The 12,566-nt window shown below is 36.3% G+C and overlaps 1 protein-coding gene across 4 annotated transcripts in view; it reads right to left on the bottom strand.

Annotated features, from left to right (window-relative positions):
- LOC150101147 (uncharacterized) overlaps positions 1-12,566 on the bottom strand; it is a 916,082-nt gene that overhangs the window by 581,812 nt on the left and 321,704 nt on the right. The gene's annotated exons all lie outside the window — the stretch shown is intronic.

Raw genomic sequence — 12,566 nt, 5'->3', positions numbered from 1 at the left:
AAAGTAATCATGAAGTGATCACTTGGGTTTTGGCTAGCCATATGTATTATTATTATTATTATTATTATTATTATTATTATTATTACCTAAGACCCCATGGAGTCAAAGAGGAGGTCCTCTAGGACCTTGTTCTTCAACCTGTAGCCCGGCAGTGGTCTGCAGAAATTTCCTGGTGATCCGCCAAAAATTTCTTCGTCTGTCAGAAACAATGCTCTAGCCATGTATATCAAATTTTCTAACCTCTAAGCAGCAGCAGATGTCACACTAGCTAAAAATTGTAATTTTATAACATTGGATTTAATAAATAAAATACTATCTACATTGGTTTAAGTTTCTGTCTTAGCCGTCAGATGGTCTGCAAAATATTTCTCCTATTTTCCCCGGTCCGCAGATGTAAAAAGGTTGAAGAATGCTGCTCTAGGAGGTCCTTTTATCAAACACACAGCTCATCATACCATGCTTTAAACACCCTCAAATTATTTGCAGATACCACATTCTCAGGTAAGGCATTACAATCATTCATAACTCTGTGTGAAAAAAACTTGCTTCTCACTCCCCTACTCACACCATCCTTATACAGCTTCCAGGGATGGTTCTCCCCTGATCTCCCACTGTTTTCTGTAGAATCTCTCCAGCCCTTAGCAACCCCCTTAATAACTTGTAGGTCTCTATCATATCTCCCCTCCTCCTGTCCACCAGACTCTGCAAATTGCATCTTCTCAATCTTTCCTCATACTCGACATTCCAGAGGTCAGAATCTACCTTAGCCAGTGGCCTCAGGACCATCTCCAACATCTCTTCATCTTTCTGAAACCCAGGTGACCAAAAACCTCCCCCTGCCTGTGGCAGATGGGCTGCCAATTCTTGAACTAAGGCTATGACACTTGATGACATCCAAAGATCTTAATGGGAACACTTGAAATAAAGCCTCATTGATGTTCTTTATTCCTCACACCATCAACTTGATCTCATGAGTGGTGAGGATCTTTTCTTCTTTGGCAGTCCAATGTGCTTTGATGCACTCGGTTCTTACTGCAGTGTTGGCTTCGGCTGGATGTTTTGAGGTGCGATGCATGCCAAGGTCGACTGTAGTGGAGAATGCACGATTGCAGACCTGACACATGAAGTGTCTGAGGATTTGGAACTCCTTGACCACCAGAACAAGCATGATGAGAATTTGAAGAAATGGGTTGATGACAGTCCTTGCAGAACTTTCTTTTAACTTTCTTCCTGAGGAGGCTGCTGGACAGGTGGCAGGATCACCTCCAAACAAGAAACAGACATCTGGAATCACACTCGACGAGTTTCCTGGCTCCGGCCTATAAGAGTCGGAGCCTTCATCTGATGAGTTATTGCAAGTGAGGAAACTTAACCCTACCAGGGCTGCTAACCCTGGAAGGGAGGAATAGCGTCAGTAAGTCACCCGAAGCCTTAAACCTTGCAGACTCAGACCCCCTGTATACCACTTTTTAATATCTGTCAGTCAGGCATCCTCTTATCCATGCTAATATTATATAATCCAAACTCATTTTCTCCAATTTATGCAACAGTCTACCATGCTGTATTCAGTCAAAAGCCTTAGCAAAATCCAAAAGTATCATGGTGTATCCATTCCCACCTTGTCTAGTTCAATGGTAACATTGTTATAGAATGTGAGCAATTTCCTAAAATATAACCCTCCCATAGTAAACCCATCCATGTTGTTCACTGCAAAATACAGATTCACTGTCAACCCATTTCTGAATGCAAGCCATAACCAATTTTTCCAAAATCATCACCACCACTTCTGAGATACTAATTGGTCGATAGTTTGATACATCGGTCTTTGAACCACCCTTGTGCAATGGAATTACCATACATTCCTTCCAGGAATGGAAGGAATGTATGGCAATTCAGAATCTTTCCTGTTCTGAGACTCATATTAAACAGCCTGATCAAAGGAAGAACCAGTTCATCTGAACACTCTTTTAGCACATGTGCTGATATTCCATTAGTCCCAATTACTGAATTCTTATTCAATTTGTGCAACAACTCTAATATTTCGGCCTCACACACCTGCATTTCTTCATCTAGTGAAGAGGTAACAGTGAGCTCACTGTTGCGGTCACCAGGTTGATAGCTTTTAACAAATTGGGCACTCGTTAACTGAACAACCTCTTCTGCATCTGTAACCCTCATGCCATCTGGATTTAGAAGAGTTATATTTTCATATTCATTCTTTCTCCAACTTGCAGCATATCGATAAAATTCTTGTGGTTTGTCTTTAGCACGCAGAGCCAGTTTCTTTTCATACTCACACTTTTCTTTCCATACAACAGTTGTGACTATTCTAGCCTGCTGCTTATAACGTTCATAACAGATGTCATCCTTATGCAAATGGTATTCCTTCCACATCGTTCTTTTCTTATGAATCTCTTGCTTAATCCTTTAACTGCTGATTTCATATTCTACTGACATTGCCCCATGTGCTGAATTAATTTTGCAAAAAATTTATAAATAAAATCAATTAAAATTCTTACTGAAGTAAGAAGTCCAGACAGCATCATACATTCTTGATATACGCTTGTTCCACAAAAATGACAATAATAGTGTTTTATAAAATTTACATAATCAAGGGGGTGTCCACTTGATTATGCAAATTACACACATTCATTTATGTAGAAATTAATCAAAATATATAAAGAGCACTATTATTTACAACACAGTTATTACTAAGCCTACCAAGTGCCAGGGTAAGAAAATCCTAAAAATTTAGTATGGAATGATATTTTTCAAAACATGGCTGTACACAGAGTCCAATGTCACATTTGGTGCACATATACCGGCTCTCACGATGCTTCTTCTACTCAAGAGTGGTATTGGAACAGATGTAACAAACTTGAGCTGCATTCTTCTTCTCCTCAGTAGAAGGTACAAGAGAAGGGAAATGCCTTTCTTTGAGATGCAGTGGTTGATTGGTTGAGTGGTTGATCTAGGTGATGGACATCCTTTCACCCTCCCTGTTGTTCTGGGGGATATAGTACTTTTGAATTATTTCCCTGATAAGCATGAGTTGGTAGTCTGCTAAGTTTGTGTTTTTTCCAAATTTTACATTATAGAGACAGTGGGAATTTAGAGTATGGTCATATCCAGAAGGTGGAAAAATAGTTTTTTGTAATAACTAGAAAAATGTAAAGTTCTTGAGGGGTGGGGTTTTTCCACTGCTTTAGTCATGAAGATGGTATAGATGGTCTATTATTTGTGGTGAAGGTATGAAACTTGTTTGTTTCGTCAGCTATTGTTGTAATTAGTTCTATAGCAAAAAATTGTTCAAAAATATCTAAACCTGAAGAATCATCAGTGATATTACCTATGATTATTCCTGAATTACTGCTATCAAATTCGTGTACACTTGGAGTAAATGTATCATCATGCCACTTGAGCAATATATCTTCGGTATGCATTCGCTTACGCACGTTCGTATCAAGACTTTTGTCACTATCTTCTTTACTTGTCACAATTCACTTAACTCGGACAATTCTTCTCCCGACTCATTTGTTGTTAACAATTCATGAATTGAATCATCAGTAAGATAAAGTGGATATTTACTGGTAGACATTATATTGTGACATCCCTAAAATCCCCGCAGTCGGTTAATGCATCGTGCTGCATATGATTAGTTGTACCAGTTCAAATTTTTCTCTTTAGATGTCATGCAAGGACAGAAACCCAAGTCAAATAAATTTCAACTGGTTGGCAATAAATGGAAGAACCTACCTGCGAAGTTGGAATATCTTACGACGATTCTTTCCATACTAAAAAATTGTCTGAATATGGGAGGCATGCCAACTGAACACATACAAGCTCAGCAAAGCAGGCGTGTATTTCCGAGCCCATAATAATACATTCTCTCTGTAATCTTATTAAAGGGTTAATAAGATTGGACATCCATTTGACTCTTACTTTATACTAATACTGACCGAAGTTGCCATAAACAACACAGAAACTTATGCATACAACATTAATAATTACCAGACCTACTACTTATGTAGATCAAACAAATGAGGGGATGGCATCGTAGCATTTATCAAAGAAATATGCAGTGTGACTGAAAAACAAACTCAATTCGAATACACAGAAATCACAGCATCAAATACACAATAAACATAATATACAGACCCTCAGATAATAATCCACTCAGCTTGCTGTATGAATTAGAATCATGGCTAAGGCATTGAAACCACATGCAACACAATGGCTCATCCTAATAGGAGACATTAACATAAATACTCTTGAAAATGCTTCTTCAACCACTAACACATACCTTGATATACTAAGCCAGTACAACATAAACTCTACCATAAACTCCCCAACAACAGAAGAAATATTCAGCAATTCACTATCACAATCATGTATTGACCATATCAACATACGGGCTCCCATCCATACATATACATCATCATTAATTAACATAAAAATTGATGATCAGTAGTTTGTCTAAACTCGTTTCATTATGTCACCTCCCCCTTCCTCCAAACACTGCAAAACTTGACAAAACTCAATTGTAATAAAGGGCATTGTCAACAACAACATATTGACTGGAGTTGCCTACTTAAAATAAATGATCCTGTAACTTTATGTGAGAAATTTCAAGTAATGTTCACAGAAATATACAAAAAAGCAACAATGCCTACACAAAGGAGGCGACAAACAGACAATTGATCCATTAATCCATGGATAAATGGCAACATTATAAATAGTATTATATTATTCTTCTTCCTTTCCAGGCTTATAGGCTAAGTGGTCTGTTCCAGACTCAATTCCATCTTTTTAAGGGTCTTCCTCTGCATCAGGTACCTTTTGGGTGGTAATTTAGAATGTATTTAGGTATTCTGCTTCTATTCATTCTCAGTATAGGTTCTTTCCATTTTTCTATATATATATTTGCTATAGGTTGTACCCTATAGCCATTAACTGTTTCATTTAGGGAGGTTGTAATTTCAAGTTTTTTTCTGATTTCGCTGCGTTTCATTTTGTCCATTATTGTGACTCCTTCAGTTCTGCACAGAAATTTCATTTCAGATGATTCAATTCTTCTTTCATCTGCTTTTTTTGTTGTCCATATCTCATTGCCATAAAGTAAGGTAAGTTTAGCTTTTGCATTGTACATTCTTATTCGTGTGTGTTTTTGTACATAACTGGGTTTAAAAATTTTATTTAATAGTGCCCTGTTACTTTTAAAAAGGTTGATATCTTTGGTTCTAAATCAGCTTTAATTTCGTATGACATTGTGCATCCTAAATATCTGAATGTATTGGATTAGCACCTTTGAAGGCCATGACTTTTGTTTTGTCTGTTGATATTTCCATACCATATGTTTTTATCCAATTATTTAGACTGCATAATGATTTTGTAGTTCATCTTTATTGTTTCCAAGAATTATTTGGTCATCAGCAAAAAGAAGAGTAGCTAATCTGGTGTTATGGTTTATCTTGAATCCTCCTTCATTAGTGATCTGCCATTCTTTTATGATTTTATCTATGTATATATTAAATAAAACCGATGAGGGAGGGAAAACCTGACATACTCCTCTATTTATTGGTTTCCAGCTTGATGTTGAATTATTGTACTTCACAGATATTTTATTATCTTGATATATATTATATAAGACTAAAGGGGGTGCTTAAGGGTCAAAGCTATATAACTAAGAGAAGACCTCCACATAGCCTTTAAAGGAATGCGGAGAACCAACCAAAGCTTCTGACCTAATGTCCAATCCTCACCTTCTCGTGGTGCACATGTTGGGTATCTACCAAGATACTGAACAAACAAGGATGAGCTGCCAATTTGGGATTTAGCTGACCAAATTGTATTCTTATTGGCTTAAACCAAAATACAAAATGATGGTACAACATGACAAAATTTCATGCCAGCTGGGGCATCGCCCAGTTAAACAAGGCCCCATTGCTTTCACCAAGGAACCAGGGTGAACAGCGAAAAGTCAGCTACTGGAACAAATCTGAAAACACACCTCAACTCAACATCACCAGAGTTAAAGATCGGTACTATCAACATAAGAAGCCTGAATGGCAAAGAAATGGAGCTAGCTGAGGAATAAGTACCAGATCAACATTATAGGGGTGACTGAAACAAAAAAGACAAAAACTGGTGAGAACTTTCTGAGCAATAGATACAAAATGTTATATTCAGGCAATGAAAATCAAGGAAAAGAAAGAGCAGCCATGGTATTCAACACTAAATACGAGGCTAATCTTCTTGAATGGCAGGCAGTCTCAAGTAGAGTGATGTGGTCAAATATGAGAATGGGGAACAGGACAATGAGACTTATTTGTGCCTATGGTCCCACAGAAGGTTCTACTGAGGTAAAAGTGGAAGAATTTTTTGATGCTTTAGAGAAAGCAACTGACACAATGAAAAAGGAAAAGTTGGTCCTTGTTGGGGATCTAAATAGCAGAGTAGGAAATGATTGTCAGACATACGAAAATATTTCGGGAAAATTTGGAGAAAAGAGCAAAGCTAATAATAATGCCAAATACCTGTTGGATTTCTGCTCAGGACATGGACTGGTTATTACTAACACCATGTTCCAACATAAAAACGTGCACAAATTCACATGGTGAGAAGAGGCAAGGAATAAGAAAAGTCTCATTGACTATGTTATTGCTGATAGTGATGTTTTCTTCCTGGTGCAGCACACCAGAGTGTACAGAGGATTTGAAATTGGAAGTGATCACTATTTAGTCGTGAGCAGGATAAAATTGAATTTCAAATTGAAAAGAATAACATGTAAGAAAGTTTTAAAGCGAATAAAAGGCGAGCAGCTCTCAGATGTGAACTGTAGATTAAAATACACAAAAATTATTGAAGAAAAAATGAAAGAGTTTGAGAACAGGAACCAAACCTTGGAGATTCGGTGGCAAGCCTTGAAGAAAACACTGATTGATTCAGCCAGAGAGTCATGTGGTGAGGTTGTCTGCAAGGACAGAAAAATCAGAACTCCATGGTGGACACAGAAAGTTAAAGAGACAGTGAAGAAAAAGAAGAAAGTATAGCAAAAGTTCCTGGCAAATAAGTCAACTTTTGCTCTTAGAGAATACACAGACAAATGTAAGAAAGCTAAACAAAAGTCATCGGAGGATTTTGGCAAGAACATAGAAAATAAATATCAAGAAGGTGGCAAGATATTCTGGAGATTGTTGAAGCTGAGAAATGGAGGAAAGAGTGCTGTTAAAGGAATTAGAGATGATAAAGGTGACATGAAAATGGGAGAAAAAGATATGCTTGAAGTATGGAGTAATTACTTCGAGAAATTGCTAAATGAAACAAGCAGTGATAGCACAGTGGTAAAAAAAAACACACAATAGGCATACAGTCAGGAATACATATTCATACTTGAAGTAGAAAAAGGCATCAAGGGCCTGAAATGTGGAAAGGCAGCAGGAGTAGATGATATTCAACCAGAAATGCTCAAATATGGAGGTATAAAAACCTGCCAGATCATTTGTATCTGCCAAAATAATCATATCTTTCACTTTATATAAATTAAAGATGCCACATTCTTGGTTTCGTCTTACAGTGGCTGCACTGCATAGTTCAGAAAGCTTGGAACAGAGGATTGAAATTCCAGATGACTGGAGTAGAGCTCTTATAGGACCCATATATAAAAAGGGAAATAAAACTGAATGGAGAATTACAGAGGCATTTCGTTACTGAGTATTCCTGGTAAGATATATGCAAGTATACTTGAGAAACAGTTGAGAAGAATCGTGGAGGAAAAGCTGGGTCAAGCTGGATTCAGGCCAAATAGAGGCTGTCAGGATCAGATCTTCACTTTACGACAAATAGTTGTGAAAGCATGGGAATATAACAAAGATCTATGCTTAAGTTTTGTCGATCTGGAAAAATCATATGACAAGGTGCCTATAGAGAAGCTATTCAATACGCTACAGTTATATGGTGTTAATGGGGCATTATATCAAGCAATACTTAGTTTTTATTTGAGTTGTAAGTCAGCAGTTAGAATTGAAGGAAGTACAAGAAGATGGTTTAATGTTAAATCTGGTGTGAGACAAGGATGTACCTTATCCCCTCTGTTATTCATTATCTATATGGATCATATTATGAAGGAAAGTGGTATTAAACATGATATCAAAATTGGAGATGTTGATGTCAGCTCTTTGCTTTATGCAGACGATGTTATACTTCTAAATAAATCCACTACAGGTCTGCAAGGTTCCATGACTAAATTGAATAACTGTTGTAATAGATATGGTATGAAGGTCAGCAATAAAAGGACAACAACAATGAAAATAGGTAGAATTGTTGAAAACGTCAACTGCGTTGTGAATGGAGAACCTGTGGAACAAATAAAACATTTCAGCTACTTAGGCACGAATTTTACTGTAGATGATAAATTAAATATGGAAATAGAAAAACAGAATCAACAAATCTGGTATGGTAGGAAGTCAATTGAATAAATTCATATGGAATAAAAGAGAAATTAGTCGGAACACTAAATTAGCTGTATACAGGACAGTGTTCAAACCAGTCTTAACTCATGGATCTGAGAGGCGGGTCAGAAATAAAACACTTAACCAAAGACTAGAGACCGCAGATATGAGAGTCCTGAGAAAGATAAGAGACATGAAAACAGATGGCATCAATGGCAATATCATATTAAAAACGAGGATATTAGGAAAGAACTTGACATTGTCAGCATACAGGAATGCATTAGCACAGCTAATCTCATGTGGTATGATCACTTAAATAGAATGGGCGAAGAAAGATTAACAAAACAAGTGTTCTTTGCAAGGTTGACAGGAAAACGACCCAGAAGAAGACCAAGATATAGGTGGATTGATACTGTACAAAGTGCCTTAGATGATAGAAATATAAGATCTGATAATGTTGGAGTCTTGGCAAGTAACAGATTGATTTGGAGGAAAATTCTAGATAGGAAGTTAGTAATGATGTAAATTTTTCATGTAGTACTATCATATCCTGTACATATCCTTGAGGGTGCATGGCAAGATGATGATGATGACTATAAAGAGTTGGTTTGGTATTTCATATTCTACTAGGATTTTCCATAGTTTTTCTCTGATAATTTTATCAAATGCTTTGTAATCTATAAAAGCTATTTGTGTTTCTATGTTCATTTCTCTGTGTTTTTCGATTAGTAATTTTAACGTAAATGCAAAGTTTATGCAAGACCTACCTTTTCTGAATACGTTTTTTCTCGAATCCTTATTCTAAGCTGGTTTGTTACCAAAAAAGTTTGTCTGTTGACTATCTTCATGAGTCTTTTTAGTGGATTAAAATTTCGACTGAAAGGGTTAATATCCATCTGCAGTCTAGCTTGGTGATGGGGCTGCCATCTTGAGGCCTTCCAGCTTGCCTTAAAGTGGTAGGAGGGAATTGTAAAGTGAATACATAGAGACAGAAACATAATGACCCATAGCCCTCGATTACTCTAACAGCATTAGGGTCGTGAGTTACAAGAGATGGCTGAGGAATGCTATATAGGAAAAATTAAAGAGCAAAGGGACCATGGGAAAACCACTTCCCTTGCTATTAAGATGATAGCCCCTGTGACCCTGTTGGTCCATGAGTCCTTATTCAACATATATGGACCTCCCCCACCATATCTGGTGGGCTCCCCTATCCGCCACCCAGGGGACATGCGCTCTCTAGAGGTTACAGGATCTTCCAAGAGAAATATTATTATTGTAAAGGAAAATCTTGAAATTTTCACTCAGTTACACTCATCCACAAATATTATATCAAAACACAAAAAATCAACTAACGAAAAAAAGTTGTACAGCAAAAAAGGCACTACTACTATCAAAAATTTATGGAATATAATGAAAACATAAAGAAAACATGGGCTACACTTAACGAATTACTAACTATAAAAAAGAAGACTTCACCACAAGATTTTATCTCAAAAAGCTTTGGTCAGGATATGAACCAAAAGGAACTAGCAGACCTATGCACTCTTTCACAAACAATATCACACAACTCAAAAAAATAACCTACCAACAATTAACAAAAAATTACCAGCACAAAGTCAACAGCAAACCATATATTTTCCACCAGTAACAAAAGAGGAACTGGAGGAAGAACTCTTTCAGCTAAAAACAAAGACCACTCCAGGAACAGACAAATTAAAAAATTCAAAATTAAAAAATTAAAAAAAATTCAAAAGAAACAATACACAGAACTACAGACCAATAGCTAACCTACCAGTCATCTGCAAAATTCTTGAAAAAATAACACACATTAGACTACAGAACTATTTACAAAAGTACAACATTATCTCTCAAACCCAATACGGCTTCCAGGGAACAAAAAGCACCATAACCTTATTAGAAGATATTGTCGACGCATAAACATAGCTCTCAATAAAAACAAGTTTGCTGTTCCCTATACTTATTGACTTAACTAAAGCTTTTGGTACACTTGAACACATTGGTGCATCCAGGGAGGGGGGCCAAGGGGCCCTGGTTCCCTCAAAAAAGAAAAAGGAAAAAAGACTAGAAAATTTTCCAAAAATCTTTTCCTTGTTAAATTCTTTTTTTTTATTATTTATGTTGTGTCTGTCTTCTATTTCTATGCTACTTATGAATTAGCATTCACATAAGGTAGGAATACCCTCTGACTCTTGGGAATCACGGCCGTTATGAACGCAAGGCGAAAGAAGTAGTGCTCGGGCGATACTTTGTTTGCCCGAGCCGGGCCAGAGATCACTGGTATCATGTATTGGCGATCACTGCAGATGCTCAGTCATAGGTCGTATGCAATGCATTGTGTGTATTCTCGAATCGTCTACTCAACTCGCCACCCCCAAGATTAAATCCTGAGTGCACCACTGCTTGAACATTACATAATATTGACCAAACTGTATTCGTTTCCCATTAAAGGAACACTGCATACTGACTTCACGAACAATCTCTCAAATAAAACGCAAGTAACAAACATAGGCACATATTAAATCCAGGCTACACAGATAAAACATGGAGTCCCACAAGGCACTATATTATCACCTACCCTGTTCATCATATACGTTAACAATGTTCACAACTTGACCACACAAAGTCAAATATATCAATACACAGATGACACCATGCTACTAGCAGTCCACACAGACATCAACAGCGCTCTTTCCAAAGCACAAGATCTAAATGAAATCAACTTACTTCTACCAAAACTGAATTGTAACCAACGCACCAAAACATAGATGTTAATTATACATAATCCGAGAATAATGCACCCCAAATCACTATCACTACACTTTCACACATACCATTGCATTAACAAAAAAAATAACTGCCAATGTACTGAAATCACACTTGTAACACATACAAAATACCTTGGCCTTTACATAGATTGCCACTCCACTGCATATGGACAAAACATAAAAAATACTTACATACTAAACTCCACATCATTGCAGCAAAACTCTTCCAAGTAAAAGACATGATTCCACATAACATAAAAAAAACTCCTATATTACAGTATCTGCAAATTGCTACTCAGGTACGGCATAACAGTTTACACAAACACATCAAACAGCCATTTAGCAAAAATAGAAATATTACACTGGAAAATTATTTCAAGTGATTTGGAGGCCTCACATACAACAGCCAATAACCAAACCCTTTATCCTGAGCATAAAAAATCTGAAACACTACTTAATGTTACTAAGGAATTACTTCAACAACACCTATTGTAACAACAGACACATATCGCATAAAACGACGCACCACAACTCTTTACACACCGAGATCCTTCAACAACTCATATGGTTCTGCAGTGAGATCACATCTCATACCCATGCTACTCAATAACCTACTACAAAATTTAAAACAGAGACAATTACAGAACATTTAAAACACAAACTGTGGAAGCTATAACACAATTAATACAGCACTCACGCCTATTTTCACTTCACAAATCACCAGAATCCAACATCTGCTTTCCACCCATAAAAAATACCAAACATAAATAGGGTATGCTAATCCCACTTTCTTCATAAAAGTTAACCTTAGCTTCGAAGTAGGTGGGATTAGCATGGCTTAATCAAATAATCCTCATTAGCCAATCACTACAATTAACTTCCAAGTCACAATACCTTAACCGATGATAATAATAAGGATGATAATTATTATTATTGTTATTATTTATATTATTCAGGCAGCCATGGAGTCAAAAGACTCATCATTATTATTATTATTATATAACATTCTGTACTAAACTGAAGATATTGTATGCCATTCTCTGAGAGGTAATGAAAAGTGAAAGCAAAGTGATGTACCAAATTGTACACATGGTTAGTACAGAACTGTAAAGTTGTAAAATTGTAAAGGTTCATTGTTCATTATTGCTGTTGATTTTTTTAAATTTAATTATTATTATTAAAAATTAAATGAATGCATTTAGTATTATCTATTGCATGTTAAAAAAGTAATTGTTAATGTGAATTGTGATTAAAAATAAATTGTAAAATTAAAATGTAAATGATAAAATGCAAAAATAGCTGTTTAACTGCTTTAATGTAAAACTGT

The sequence above is a fragment of the Typopeltis vanoorti genome, chromosome 12, assembly GCF_054136105.1.
Source record: "Typopeltis vanoorti isolate ZY-2024b chromosome 12, IOZ_Tvanoo_1.0, whole genome shotgun sequence".
In the NCBI taxonomy this organism is placed as follows: domain Eukaryota; kingdom Metazoa; phylum Arthropoda; class Arachnida; order Uropygi; family Thelyphonidae; genus Typopeltis; species Typopeltis vanoorti.
This window is presented reverse-complemented; position numbering and strand designations above follow the sequence as displayed.